This window comes from Pseudoliparis swirei, chromosome 7, assembly GCF_029220125.1.
Source record: "Pseudoliparis swirei isolate HS2019 ecotype Mariana Trench chromosome 7, NWPU_hadal_v1, whole genome shotgun sequence".
In the NCBI taxonomy this organism is placed as follows: domain Eukaryota; kingdom Metazoa; phylum Chordata; class Actinopteri; order Perciformes; family Liparidae; genus Pseudoliparis; species Pseudoliparis swirei.
Genome location: NC_079394.1, coordinates 29,998,693 through 30,014,525, shown reverse-complemented (window position 1 = coordinate 30,014,525; position 15,833 = coordinate 29,998,693). Strand labels below are relative to the sequence as shown.

Below are 15,833 nucleotides of genomic sequence, written 5' to 3'. Positions count from 1 at the left end.
AGATTGCAGTGAGACGGAGAAAAGTGTGAAGTGGTGCTCTTCGCAATAAAACATCTTTGATGGGACGCGTCTCGGCCAATCAGCGTTCAGATGTCCACAGCGTTTGGGGGTTCAGGTTAGCTTGAATGTTAGTCCGCTACATCTGCTGCTGTCAGGCTGCACGGTGTAGCGATGCTAACAAAGTACCCGTATGTTAAACACGATGTGATTTAGCATATCTTTAGTATCGATACTTCATTAAGAGAGCGATCAGAGCGCACGCGCTGCTCGTCGAGCTGTCTGCACACGCACGCAGCTCACAGGAGAGAAGAGGCGAGCTTTAGAGACTTCGCTTAAAGAATAAAAAGATGCCAGAAGTGAAATGTTTCAGTCTGTAAAGTTGTGTAACTCTCCAGCTGCTCATCCTGATGAACTGTGGATCATCTGGTCAGAGACTAACGCCTCATAGTGATAATCAATGCTATGATGGAACCATGTAGTTCATTCATATCTGGCTGTATTAATACTAATATTACTGTCATTTGTTAAGTGTTGAACAAGTTGGTAAAAAGTGAACCATACAGATGTTTTATTTATTACTATTATAGATCAATATACCAGTCTCGTCTTTATGCTACCATACTGTTTTATGGTATTGTATTGAATTCTGGTATCGGGTATCATGATATTTATGGCAGGTATGTAATATGTATAGAAGTTATAATATGAGTATCGTGACAAACAGGTAGAGACAGAACAGATTCAGGGAGAAGTCCATGAGGACTGTTCAGGCAAAAAAAAGGAAGTTGGTTCATGAATGACTTTAACCATATTATATATAATGACAATGTATATTTGTTATTACTATCATTATAGGGCTGAGTCAGAGCGGAGGACCTTTTGTTCTTAAACTGTTTATTATCATTATTTAGATTTGTGGTCAGAACAATAAAATGACTGTAGTTGTGGTTCTAAAAGCTTTGAGGCTTCAAACAACGTGGATGTGGTGTGGTGACAAAAAGAAGAAAGTCACCTGCACCCCCCCCCCCCCCCCCCGTTGTCACCTTTTTCACCCCTCATGAGTTTGCAGGTATGTATTTACCCCTCCATAGATCAGAGTTCAATCAGGAGCACTCACTCGTTTTAATGAAAAATACATGTTCAAACAATTTTTTAGGAACATTGAAAGAATCTAAATCTAAATTGCATTAGTCTACCATAACATGTATTTTCTCCTAAATTTTATTTGCATTTTGTAATTTTTTCTTTCTTTCATGGGGTGATGTAGATAAATAGAGATGAGACACCTGTGCTGTTCAGGGTCATAATGACCCGCCCACTAAAAATCAAGCCAAATGAGTCATAAAGGATTTGTATTGAAAGTAAACTTTAGTTATGTTTATTTTTAGTGTTAAGATGCATAAATTATATGATAAAAGATGACCAAAGGCCAGCACACAGTCATCCTCTTGGTGCAGTCGTATGTATCTGCAGAGTGTAATGTAGGACTTCTCAGCAACCATTTTGTATGTTTGGCCCTCCCCTGATACGTGTGGGTGGAGTTTTCCCGCAGGGAAAAATAAAGGTTCCCGTCAAAATAGTATCTGTATTTCTCGCACAGCTGGGGTCGTTAGAAAGAGAATGTGTGGGTCTGAGATTGGGATGAGACAGGGTGTGTGTCTCTCCCAGTCAGACAGAAAGTATATTAGAAGTACTATACGACATATTTATTAGTTGTGACAAGAAAGAAACCCTCACATTAGTGTCCCATGTCCAATAAAGGTGTATTTAGGGGGAAAGTTAGAAGATGATAAACATTGTTTCGTCTGTAAAGTGTCGTAGGGCTGCAACTAACGATTATTTTGATAATCGATTAATCGGTTGATTATTTTATCGATTAATCGGATAAAACATTTTTTTTTTTAAATGTTCAACCCTTTATTCAAAACAGGGTCCGTACGGTCATGGAAAACCTGGAAAAGTCATGGAATTTTTAAATGGCTATTAGCAGGCCTAGAAAAGTAATTGAAAAAAATAAAATCCCAAAATATTTGGAAAAGTAATGCAAATTTGTTTTCTTCAAATGTTAATTTACACGGTATATATACGGTATGCTTTGGAATTCCAATTGTTATTTTAAATACTACATCTTCTCACTTTGTCACGTAGAGACAGAGTTTTCACAAAATGTTTAATCATGGAAATGTAGTTTAAAGTCATGGAAAGGTCCTGGAGACCCACTGGTCACCATGGTGATGAACCTGTTCACTGGTCACCATGGTGATGAACCGTCACAAACAGACTGACAGCTTTCCTCTCCTGAGCAGTGGTCCCCATGTGGCCCCGCCCCCTGATCAATATCAGAGACGCGTTCCGATTTATTATTTTTTCCACCTGGCCCGCTGCCGTTGAGATTGCTGTGAGACGCGGAAAAATGTGAAGTGGTGCTCTTCACAATAAAACATCTTTGATGGACGTGTCGCGTCTCGGCCAATCAGCGTTCAGATGTCCACAGCGTTTGGGAAGTTAGGTTAGCTTGAATGTTAGTCCGCTACATCTGCTGCTGTCACGCTGCACGGTGTATCGATACTAACAAAGTACCGTACGTTAAAAACGATGTGATTTAGCATATTTTTAGTACTTTAGATACTTCATTAAAAGAGCGATCAGAGCTCACGCGCTGCTCCGCTCCGTTAAAGTGTTACAGCGAATGGCGTCGTGGCGTCGTGGCTTATCTCCGTTGCCTTTCTCCGTGGAAAAATATGTTCCGCGATCCGCCACGGAATAAATAACCACGTTTTCTACGTTATACTCTTGTGGAAATGCCACACACGTCGTGACATGTAGCGCCCTGGTGTCTGGGTTCATGACGTCACCCGTAGGCACACTTATCTCCGTGAGTGTCTCCGACTACGTGAAGGACTTCCGCATCCAGCGCCACGGGAGCAGCAGCAGCCAATTAGATTCATCAACAGCGGAGCAGCTCAGCGCTGATTGGCTCTCACAACGCAGCGTTCCGTCTCTCCCTCTCGCTCCGCTCTTGTTTCTCCTGCGCCGCTCTGCGCTCAACTCAACTTTGTTTATACTCCGTGACTTATTGAGCGCCGTAATAATCGCGCGACACAACGAATCGATAATGAAATTCGTTGCCAACTATTTTAATAATCGATTTTTATCGATTTTATCGATTCGTTGTTGCAGCCTTAAAAGTGTGCTTCTCATGTCGGGTGATGGCCCACAGCAGGACAGAGACGCTTCCCATAACAGCCACCTGATTCTTTTGTTTGAAGTTTGAAATGTGTACAACTTTATATATGGGGTTGTGAACGGGGTGTGTGTGTGTGTTGGTGTCTGTGCGCGCGTGTGTTAGTGTGTGTGTGTGTGTTGGTGTGTGTGTGTTGGTGTTATAGTGACCATTTATCCTGAGTGTCCATTTGTTCGTCACGTTTGTTGTCGGTGACTGGGGGTTCTTTGACGCTTGTGTTGTGAAATAAATGAAATCCAAAGCGGTCCAAGTAAAGTTCCAAGTGGTGGGTTTATTACCAAAATGGATGTTACAACGTGTGGGTAGAAAATAAAACAACAAATAAAGTTTCAGAGCACAAAAGAGCAGCGAGGCCTTTCCTCCAGCAACATAATTAGACAGCAAGGTCAAAAGCTGTGTGCTCCCAGTCAGCCGCACCTCCCCCAGGTCACTCTCCTATTTATTGGCCTTTCGACCTGTAGAGGGCACAAATTCTCAGAAAATATAAATAAATACAAGCATTAAAATAACGTATAGAAATGGCTCCTACAGGTGTGAGTGTTGAAACTTGGTGGGAGGGAGTAAGAAAGACTGTCCTACATTTACAAAGAAAGAAATAGTCTAAACGTGACTCTTCTTATGACTTTTAGCCTTCATTTCACAGCCGGGTCAAATTGACCCGGGAACATCATCTCTGTTATATAGACCTGCAGGGGGGGATTGCAAATACATGATATTTTTGTAGTATTTGTTTTTACGTTGATTACACTAAATAAGGTAAGCAGAAGAAGTTTATACAGAAAGAGTACCTAGAAGTATTTTTCCTAGATTTTCAAACTTTGAAACGGGTCAATTTGACCCGCAACATAACAGGAGGGTTAAACCTCCCGGGCCCCAGGGGAGATATCCACTTCTCATTGGTTACATTGACCAGGTAACACCTTTCCCAATTCGCTCATTGGCCGACCGTCTGGCTGTTGGTAGATTCGCATATCCACATGATGTCATCACTCTGACATGCGGCGCATCGCATGAATGGGGTCTCTTCCATGGGCTCCCCAAGGGTCCTCTCTCCATGTCGGGGGAAGGGCATCGCTTGCTGCCACTGATCTGTTTCTTGGCACACAAAGAGATTAATCTTTACCAGTGTGTTACAGTAATCCATTAAATAATAATCCACAGACATTACCAAACAATATTGTAAATTATTAAACAATAACACACATTCTATAACAACATGTATGAAGTTATGGTGTATTAGTAAATCCTAATTTACATTTTGCTTTAGTAAATTGTCAAATTCAACAACGCTTATAGCACCGTTAGCTGCTAGCTCAGACATCTCAGCAGCTAGCAGCTAACGGTGCTAACAGGAAGGTACTCTCCAGATGTTTGGGGCCAATCACACGTCACATTAAATAAAGGAAAGCTTGAAAGCACAAAAAGGACGGATCTCAGGAATCATTTGATGGGAGAAGTTTCAATTCTACTTGGTTCTCGGTTATTTCGGTATTCCTGGTCCTAACTTGATGAAACATGGATTAAAGCTAAATTCCTACCCGAATCATATTTATTAAACCTCCTCTGACCTCTGATGTCAACATCTAGACACTCAAGACTTTATGGTCTTTAATTGAATTTAATTGCTAGTTTTTCATTGTCAGTTGGTATTATTGGATTAAATTTCCAATAATATTTCCCAGAATGCATTTACAATCTACATTAACACGATGTTCACAGATTAGGTAAAACAGTTTTGAGAAAATAATAATAAAACAATACTAATAAAATAGAGACTTGTACAGTTTTGATGTAAAATGAAAGCAGGAAACTGAAATTAAGGAGTTATTTCAAAGCTTTGAATAGACCTCAATACACCATTTTAAATATTTAAAAACAATTAATATACTTGTAATGTTTGGTTCCAGCTGCTTGAGAAGAACATTGTCAGCTTTATGAAGAGCGAGCTGAAGAAGATGCAAAAGGCCCTAAATCCAGATTACCCAGAAGGCCCTGCTGGTCAGAAGGAAGATGAGGAGGTGTTGGATGGTGAGGATGAAGAGCAGATGAGGAGCAGCAGGGAAGCATTTCTGAAGATCACACTAAACTTCTTGAGGAGAATGGAGCAGGAGGAGCTGGCTGACTGTCTGCAGAGCAGTAAGAGGATTTTAAAGACTTTACAATGAAACAGAAGACCACCACTCAGTAAGTTCATCTGTGATTGTTGTCATTCCAGAAACTGGTGTGCCTGCAGCCCAACATGAACTCAAGTCTAACCTGAAGAAGAAGTTCCAGTGTGTGTTTGAGGGGATCCCTAAAGCAGGAAACCAAACCCTCCTGAACCAGATCTACACAGAGCTCTACATCACAGAGGGAGGGACTGCAGAGGTCAACGAGGAGCATGAGGTCAGACAGATTGAAACAGCATCCAGGAAACCACACAGACCAGAAACACCCATCAGACAAGAAGACCTCTTCAAAGCCTCGCCAGGAAGAGAGGAGCCAATCAGAACAGTGATGACGAAGGGAGTGGCTGGCGTTGGGAAAACAGTCCTAACACAGAAGTTCACTCTGGACTGGGCTGAAGACAAAGCCAACCAGGACATCCACTTCCTGTTTCCATTCACGTTCAGAGAGCTGAATGTGCTGAAAGAGAAGAAGTTCAGCTTGGTGCAACTTATCCATCACTTCTTCACTGAAACCAAAGAAGCAGGAATCTGCAGGTTTGAAGAGTTCCAGGTTGTGTTCATCTTTGACGGTCTGGATGAGTGTCGACTTCCTCTGGACTTCCTCAACAATGAGGTCCTGACTGATGTCACAGAGTCCACCTCAGTGCATGTGCTGTGACAAACCTCTTCAGGGGGAAACTGCTTCCCTCTGCTCGCCTCTGGATAACCACAAGACCTGCAGCAGCCAATCAGATCCCTCCTGACTGTGTTGGCTTGGTGACAGAGGTCAGAGGTTCACTGACCCCCAGAAGGAGGACTACTTCAGGAAGAGGTTCAGGGATGAGGAGCAGGCCAGCAGGATCATCTCCCACATCAAGACCTCCCGAAGCCTCCACATCATGTGCCACATCCCAGTCTTCTGCTGGATCACTGCTACAGTTCTGGAGGACGTGTTGAAGACCACAGAGGGAGGAAAGCTGCCCAATACCATGACTGAGATGTACATCCACTTCCTGGTGGTTCAGTCCAAAGTGAAGATGGTCAAGTTTGATGGAGGAGCTGCAACGGATCCACACTGGAGTCAACAGAGCAGGAAGATGACTGAGTCTCTGGGAAGACTGGCTTTTGATCAGCTGCAGAAAGGGAACCTGATCTTCTATGAATGCGACCTGACCGAGTGTGGCATCGATATCAGAGCAGCCTCAGTGTACTCAGGAGTGTTCACACAGATCTTTAGAGAGGAGAGGACTGTACCAGGACCAGGTGTTCTGCTTCGTCCATCTGAGTGTTCAGGAGTTTCTGGCTGCTCTTCATGTCCATCTGACCTTCAGCAACTCTGGTGTCAACCTGATGGCAGAAAAACAACCAGGAGCTGAAGGCCTTGGTTGGCCTAAAGTATTGAGAGCTAGACTAAAAGATCTCTACCAGAGTGCTGTGGACAAGGCCTCACAGAGTCCAAATGGACACCTGGACTTGTTCCTCCGCTTCCTCCTGGGTCTTTCCCTGGAGACCAATCAGAGTCTTCTGCAAGGTCTGCTGACACAGACAGGAAGTAGCTCACAGGCCAATCAGGAAACAGTCCAGTACATCAAGAAGAAGATCAGTGAGGATGTGTCTCCAGAGAAAAGCATCAATCTGTTCCACTGTCTGAATGAACTGAACGATGGTTCTCTGGTGGAGGAGATCCAACAGGCCCTGAGATCAGGACGTCTCTCCACAGATGAACTGTCTCCTGCTCAGTGGTCAGCTCTGGTCTTCATCTTACTGTCATCAGAAGAAGATCTGGAGGTGTTTGACCTGAAGAAATACTCTGCTTCAGAGGAGGCTCTTCTGAGGCTGATGCCGGTGGTCAAAGCCTCCAACAAAGCTCTGTATGGATACGTTAACATTACTAAATGGATTGATGTTTTACTTTGATTGAACATGTTGTTTGTATTAATCTCTGTTCCTCCCTTAGGCTGAAGGACTGTAAACTCTCAAAGAGAAGCTGTGGAGCTCTGTCCTCAGTCCTCAGCTCCCAGTCCTCCAGTCTGAAAGACCTGGACCTGAGTAACAACCAGCTGCAGGACTCAGGAGTGAAGCTCCTCTCTGCTGGACTGGAGAGTCCACATTGTAGACTGGAGACTCTGAGGTGGGTTCACTGAATTATAAATAAAGATAAGAGCCCAATATGATCTTAATGTAACATGAATTAACTGATGATCACTGATGTGAACAGAGAGAAATGAGCTGAAACAAATGGTTTCATAACCAGATGGAGTCCCTGCACACATTTCTCCTTTCAGAGAACAAGAATATAATATCTTGGCTCTTTTGATTGACATCGCTTGACGCCTGAAGAAACTGAATTTAAAGCTGCAGGACAATTCAGTTCAATATTTTATAAAATGAAGTCCTTTATTTAAAAAAGCTTTCTGTTTTAAATCCCGCCTTTCTTTTATTTTAAATAACAGAAGATAATGTATTTATTATTAGAGTATGTATTATTCATAATTAATCCAGTTCAATTGAAAATCTGTAATAATAAATATGTTGTAGATGTTATTATATTTAGTTTTCTTTATTTAACTTGACAGTCAGTTGTTTACTACATACACACGTTAATACAACTGTTGGCTACTTCAATGCATATGGCACAAAATCATAGAGCGCATATCTGACATTGATGTTCTGACCTTTAGTGAGGAAACTCTCTCTAACTGGACCTCAAGGATTTTAATTATACCTGATATACAATCATGACACTTGTCTGGCTTCATGCTGCTGATGGATTACTGAACAGGCCTATGGGACAGAGCCAGGGGCCACAGGGTCAGGGGCCATAGGTCAGGGGCCCAATGTCCTTCACCTACAGACTGTCACTCAGAGAGACACAAAGAGTATTGACGGTTATACAATGTATACCATACTTTATTCATCGTATATATATATATATATTTATATATATATATATATATATATATATTTGAGTGAGTCAATGTTCCTCATAAAAAGAGTTATTTATTCACACGTAAAGAACCAAACATTTATCCATTTAAATGAAATAAGTGTTGAAATGAAACTTGTTGTGATCCTTGTGATCAGGTTCATCTTCTCTCTGAAGTCATGAATCCTCCGGCCGTAAGCTGCTTCTACACGTCTGCTACCAGCTGCAGGAAACCTTGTGAAGTGGAGTTCACATTAAAACATGAACTCATCTGATTGGATGATGAACAGATTGTTTCTGTCATCTTTTCTTCTTCCTTCACTGATGGGATTTTAACTAAATGTCTGTTTACAGAAGAAGATGAAACCAAAGTGAAAGCCACTCGTGTTCATGATGTCAATAATGATTCATTGTGTATTGATATAATAAACTCTGTGTGTTGTTTTGTGTGTTTACAGTCTGTCAGACTGTTGGATCACAGAGGAAGGCTGTTCTTCTCTGGGATCAGCTCTGAAGTCAAACCCCTCCAGTCTCAGAGAACTGGATCTGAGTGGAAACAAGCTGCAGGATTCAGGAGTGAAGCTGCTGACTGGTTTTCTGGAGAGTCCACGTTGTAGCCTGGAGACTCTGAGGTGGGTTCACTGTCTGCTGCTCGTGTAGCACCTTCATGTTTAATCAATAACTGTTTGATGGATCCCGTGGTAGACTCGGCCTATGATCCATCAAAAAAGGTTTCATGGGAGCTCAGGTCGTAACCTGGCCGTGAACGTCAATGGCCTTGGGACCGAGGCTAAGGCTTATGGGACACAGGATCAGCCAGCCGTTCTACGGGCGGCCAGACAGAACTTGTCTGGCTCATGCTGATGGATTACTGAACAGGCCACTAGGGACTCATTCTCTGGCACAGGGGAAAATAAGCCCTTTGACCCGGTCCACCATTAAGGGCCACGCGCTCAGGGGTCCAGGGTCAGGTCAGGGGCGGTCTGGTCAGGGGTCAGGTCAGGAATCGACTGATTTTAGTGGACCTGGAAAGAATATAGCAGTCTTTGAGGCCAGGGCCACCGAACCTCAGAGCAGGTATCGATAGAGCCATGTCATGGTAGTGTTTTGCCAAATTAAAACAGCTCTGGTACAGGTCCAGAAGAAGCCACAGGGTCAGGGCCTAGTCAGCCACTGTTAGCCCCAGGCCAGAGCTCAGAAGGCCAAAAGTACGGTCAATGGAGTAATCATGGGGGGAAGCGAAGATGGTGATAATCGATAGGCCAGATTGGCCTTTAGCCTAGCCTAAGGCTGGGGGAGGACTCACATTTTGGGACCAGCTTTTATTATAGAGTATAGTGCCCATTTCATGATAGTTTCTGCATGTGTCTTAAGCATCGCCGGTCAGGGCCTTCTTCTTGAGTGACGCATGGTCTAGGCCGCGATTGACTAACCCATCTAACCGCCACAGTAGGGGCTCAGAAGAAGCGTACTTTGGATAGGGTCGATCAAGGCTAGGGTGAATGATGTGGAGTTTACGTTCCTATTAGTAAAGGCTTTTCCGAAGCAATAGGGGGTAGGGCGAACCTAAGATCAAAGGGATTGTGTTACTCTCAGAGCCATGTCAGGGCTAGGTTTAGTCAGCTGATGGCCTACAGACTGAGTGTGTGACGTCCTTCACTTGCTGATTTTAACTTACGATAAAGGGTTGATATGAGAGACACAAGTATCTTCCATAGCAAATGTTTTGTACTTGTATTGAACAAACACACAACCGGATTTCAGAAGCGTCTGACATTGGGTCAGGTTATTTTGTGGACCCCTCGTGTACAGGGTGAATTTTCAGATAGAAATCCCTACAATCCATCAGCGACCGTGGTACACGTGTCATTAATGATTCATTGTGTGTTGCATATCGATGGGAATCAAACGAGAGAGTAATAATGCGTATGTCTGTGTCAGAGCCTGGCAAAATCAGTGTGAAAAAGTCTGTCGTTTTATTGGTCAACGTGCACTGCTGATGGGATTGTCCAAAGGCTGGCATGCAAACCCGGATCGACTGACTGGGTCCAATCTGGCCAGCTAGCATTCGGATTGCTAGACCGAACCCCACTGTTTTACCTAAGCCACCATTCTGGGCGAGTCTTCTGTTGCAGGCTGCAGGGGCTCTGAGGCATCGGTAAGGGCCTACCCACTTATTTTCAGTTGAGGAATTGCTAGGGGCGAAAGGTCAGGGGCTCGAGCTGATGTCATGGTAGGCTAAGGGGCCCTGGTACATGAAGGGTTTATCAGGCTGTGGAGGGCCAACGCGTTCATTGTGTGTTCAGTTATTGCTACCGACGAACTAGTGTTGCCCCGTTTGGTGATCTAAGCTTTCCCTGTAGTAGCCTACCATGAGTTGAAATGTCGAGGCAATTTCTCCTTTCAGTCTAATAACACCGGTGTTGACTACGTGTCTTTCGATGACGCATGGTTAGCTCTGAACGTTGTAAAGGCTCAGCTCTTTCTATCACGAGATCCTCAGCTCACTCTTAGGTGCGCTAGGCTGTAATTACATGCTCATGTAAAGATAAGCTAGCGATGTCTCTACGCGTATCCGTATGATCCAGCCTTCACCCCAACATGGGGCCGCGAGGTAATGTATTTTGAGCCGAGGTCTTGCTGGTTCCATGAGGCTGAGCATATTATTGATTGCTTTACGCATGCTAGCTAGGGACCCTAGGTTCAAAAGCTGGAGTCCTCAGGTGGTTGACGCCCATCTTTTCTTCTATGCCCCACTGATTAGTCTCCTTTATCGTAAGTCTGGATGGTGCTCAGAGGCCCAATGTGAAGTCATGGTTATGCGGCCATTGGCAGTGTTCAATAATTGGTACGAGGCTTTGCGATTGAGGCATCTGTAAATGACTCCGGTGTTAGAGGGTCTATGACCCCGTCCCACATGTCCGGAATATCTGAGGTTAATTTAAATACTAAATCCGATGTAGAAGATTGGGCTGAGTCCCCAAATCAGCCAAATCCCTGACTTATCCGGCATGCGCAAGCAATCTGTTAACGATAGGTGCTGGCATCCAATACGTTGAAATCCCATTTCTATCGATCCCCAGTGGATGGACTCCGACCCTAGAAATTCATATGGCATCTGGCTGGAGTACATCGCTGAACAACGATAAATCGAGAAATATCACTACTCGGGCCAAGGCGTTACGTATGGAGTTCGGAAAGGTAAGTAAACGCAAGTCAATGCGCCCACATGCTAAGTGTTAACAGTACAGGCGTATAGTAACAAAGCCTAATCGGCATGTCATGGTGGCACCTAAAGCTTCTGACCGCGTACTTGTTAAGCTGTCTATTACTTTCAATTGGTCAGGTCGACTGAGACAGCATTGCAGTTTTAAAATGCCTCAACGGCGATGCCTTCGCTAAGAATCTTTGCCGGTTCCGTCGCTGCCGTCGACTTTTAACAAACGCGAGATTTAGGGTGTACATTTCCCGTAAAGTAATCGTTTGGCTATGGCTAAGGCACTTGGTAGAGCCGGCAGAGGGTGCTAGCGCTGCATCGGTGAATAACCTATTTGTTTCCTGCCGCCTGTGAGAATTGGTACCGCGGAGATTAAAGTATCGCCGCTGGGCACAAACTCGGTGACTCTATCTGCTAAAGTGGTAGCGAAAAGTGGGCGATGAAGTACAAATTCGCTGCAACCCGTCAGTCCTGCATGTTTTGATTGCAGTCCTCAAACTAGCGGCGAGTATCTGCGTTGACCCCGCGATCCTGCAGCCACTAAAGCCGCGAAATAAGACTGGATTTGAAATGCCGATTGTTGTTACACAGCGACCCCTGAGGTGCAGGGGTCAAGCGGTAGGTGAACGCATCAACGTATAAGAGAGTGCAGTGAATCGTGGGAAGATGGCCATGAGAAACCGTAGTCAGCATCTAATTATGAGCAGTCAAGCTCCCGGGCATGGAGTCCTTTGTACCAGGGCAAAAGCTAGTGACAATTTATGATCGGTTTGCCAAAGGTCCTGTTTGACTAATCGTATGTTAGCTCCACAACAGGGGGTCTGGGCAGAGGCCACTATCCCAGGAAAGCGGGTGCTTACTGAACCGAGACTCCGTTTAATGCCATCGGCCATTCTGCAGGGTCCCACATATAGGGTAATGGCCAGTTGCTTGGAATTCAGGGTGGTTGGGCAAACTTGCAGTGCGACGTGGACGGCGCATTCGGTAAAACTGTTCTAATGTTATATGAGCATTTTTTGCACCCGATCTTAGCCTCTTGAGGATACCTAGCGTAATAGCCCGGGAAAGAGTCAGATACTCTCAACTTAGACACATAGTCAGTCTGCCTCCCCTGAATGGTGCCTACTGGCGAAGGTTCAGATCAGCTTGCCGTGATTGGCGAAGTATCTGGAACTGCTGCAGCACATTTTTTTATTTTGATGAGGGCAACCTTTTAGCGTTCGCATGTCGCCCGAACTACTGCCTACCTGCTCGCTCGTAGCAGCGTTGTCAAATTGACTCGCCCAAGTCAGACCCAGGAGCCTCTGTTGTAGCAGTAACATTGGTTCATGGCACCCTCCCGTCAGCAGCTGCGTAAAATCACATGCCCAAAAATGCTCACATCGCACGGTGCCAGGGTGAACATCCCCACATGTAGCATTGTAGAGGGATTGACGGACAATAGACAGTCATCCTTAAGGTTTGTTTTTGAACAGCTGGATTAAGAATCAGTTCCGACTTGTGACCAGTCTTGACTCTCGTTTGCTTCGGATCTATGACCAGCCACCGTTTTTGATTGAAGCATAGTGAAAAGCACATTTCTTACACATACTGTGAGTCACAACAGTGCACCAACAACACTTCACTATGAGAACTGAATAATTGCCATGAGCAGAACATGAGTGGTGTTCAAGACCAGAAAGATGGTCAGATGGTAAGACCAGACTCAGAAACAAGTCTGCCATCAGAAATGATCTGAGTCAGCTGGTCAGGCTAACAACTGAGCTGACAGCCAACTTCAGTTCAACAGAATGTGAGAAAAAATGATCCTCAGAGAATCAGACTGACACATTCACATAGAAATTTTTAACAAAAGAATAAATACTGTGAGTAAATCAGAAATGAGAGTATTTATTTAATGATGCAGTTTATAACATATTTATTAACATAAAAAACACATTTAAAGAAACCATAACAGACATTATTTAACAAGTCAGAGCATCTTCAGACACACAGCTGAACAATCAACACAGAAATCAGATTCTGAACACTGATACACAGTCATTTTTTGACAACACACACACAGATGACACACACACACGAGAGTGACATCACACCAGAGGCAGATAACACACAGAGAGTGACACACACACAGTGTATGTCGTCCATCGATGTCAGGACCACAGGAACTGATCCTCAAGAACCTCACATTGATTCATGACAAGTCAACAACAACACTGCGTCAGTCATGGTCACTCAAGAGACACTTCAGCATGATTCAGATGTGAACCAGGTGTGGGGTCCAGGTGAGAGCATTCAGCAACAGAGGCTCCTGACGCTAACAGCATGACAGTTTCATCAAATGTAACAGACTAACTATGTTCAGAGCAGGTCCAATTCTGACCAAAGTCAGAGATACCAGCACACAGTATGATGGGCTAGAGGTGAGACTCAAATACAAAGTAGACAACAAACATCACCAGAGACCAACAAACACAAGTGATGACAAAGCATTGACTCAGCAAATGCATCTGACATGCTGTGGACTGAATAGAAGTGTCTGTCCTGCTGAGCAGAGTTATGTCTTGTCAACCAACATGAACATGTCAGGCCCTCCTGCGGAAGAGTCCGAGTTTGTTAGAGCAATCTGCTGGACTGGAAGAACTTTTCATTGAATCTTCTTTTCAGTGACGATTTTAACTAAATGTCTGTTTACAGAAGAAGATGAAAAAGTGAAAGCCACCGTGTTCATGATGTCAATAATGATTCATTGTGTATTGAATAAACTCTGTGTGTTGTTTTGTGTTTACAGGAAATAAAAAATTTAATTTTTTAAAAAAAAATTTTTTCCCCAAACAAGAGCCCCAAAAAAACCCCGGGTTTAAAAGGTTTTTTATCAAAAGGATTTTTTTTAAAAAAAGGTTTTGGGGGGGAAACGGGCCCTTGCCAAAAAAAAACTGTTCGTGTAAAAGGGGGTTCCGAAAGGTTAAGAAAATTTTCCCCCCCTTAAAAAAATTTTACGAAAATTTTAATAAAAATAAAATGAAGGGGGTAAGGGAACCAATAAAAACAAAATCCCAGGCCCAAAAAAAAAAAAAACCCAGTTTGAAAACTTCTGTTTGGGTGAAAAATTCTTCCCCCTTAGTGCAACACGAAAGCCCTGGGAAACCCTTTTGAAAAAGGGGGAAAGAAATTTTATACCCTTTTTGGGAAAACTTTTTTCCCCGGAAGTAAAAAATTCCCCCGGGGGTTTAAAAAATTATTTTTTTTAAAATGTTGTTTTTTGGGCCGGGGGCAGAAATTTTTCCCTATCGGGGCCTGAAAACAAATCTGAAAGGGCCTGGAAACACCTGGGGGGTTTAAACTGCCCCTTTTTACCATGGGCCTGGAAAAAATTTGGGTTAAAAAAAATTTAAAAAGGGTTAATAAAATTTCGGGATCAGGGTTGAACAGAAAAATACTGACGGGGGGTTTAAATAAACCCTTTTTTCAGGGGGAAAAATTCTGGGGCCTTAAAAACTTCTGAAAAGGAAAAAACAATTTTACCCCCAAAAAAAATTGTTTTTTTTTTTAAAAAAAGGGAAAATTTTTATTTTAGGGTTTTTATTTTTTTCGGGGAAAATTGTTTTTAAAAATTTAAAAATTTGTTTTTTTTATTTTTTTTCCACCAAAAATTTTTTAAATTTTCTTTTTTTAAAATTTTTTGACATTTAAAAGTTTTTTAAAAACTTTTATAAGGGGGGTTTTTTTTTTTATGCATTTTTTTAACTTTTTTTCCCCCCTTTTTCCTTTTCACCCCAGTCAAAAAAAGTTTCACCCCCCTTTTGGTAAAGGGACAGAAAATATTTAAGTTCCCAAAAAAAATTCGGGAAAACTTTCCCCCCCGAAAAACACTTTAATTTCCCCAAAAAAGGGAAAATAAATTTGGTTTCCCCCGGGAAAACTAAAACCGCCCCCCGGGGCCCCTTTCCCCAAGGGGAAAAAGGGGGGTTCAAAAAATTTGTGGAAAAAACGATGCCCAAAATTTTTTTTCCCCCCCTTTTTATTCCCCCACAGGGGGTTTAAAAAGGAAACCCTCCTTTTAAAGGGGTTTTTTTAATTTTTTTTTTTTTGGTTTTGGGGCCCGGCCCCCCTTTTTCCCCCCCCAAAGGGGGGGCAAACCATTGGGGGGTTGGGGGGGCCCCCCCGGGAAGGGGTTGGGGGTTCCCCCCGGGGGCTTTTTTTCCCCCGGGGGGGGAAAAAAAAAGGGGGGGGAAGGGGGGCCCCTTTTTTAAAGGGGAAAAAGGGGGGCCCTTTTTTAAAAAAGGGGGGGAAAACCCA

The 15,833-nt window shown here is 43.4% G+C and overlaps 1 pseudogene; it reads left to right on the top strand.

Moving 5' to 3' along the window:
- Positions 1 to 4,169: 4,169 nt before the first annotated feature.
- On the top strand, positions 4,170 to 8,714 carry LOC130196691 (protein NLRC3-like; annotated as a pseudogene).
- Positions 8,715 to 15,833: the final 7,119 nt, after the last annotated feature.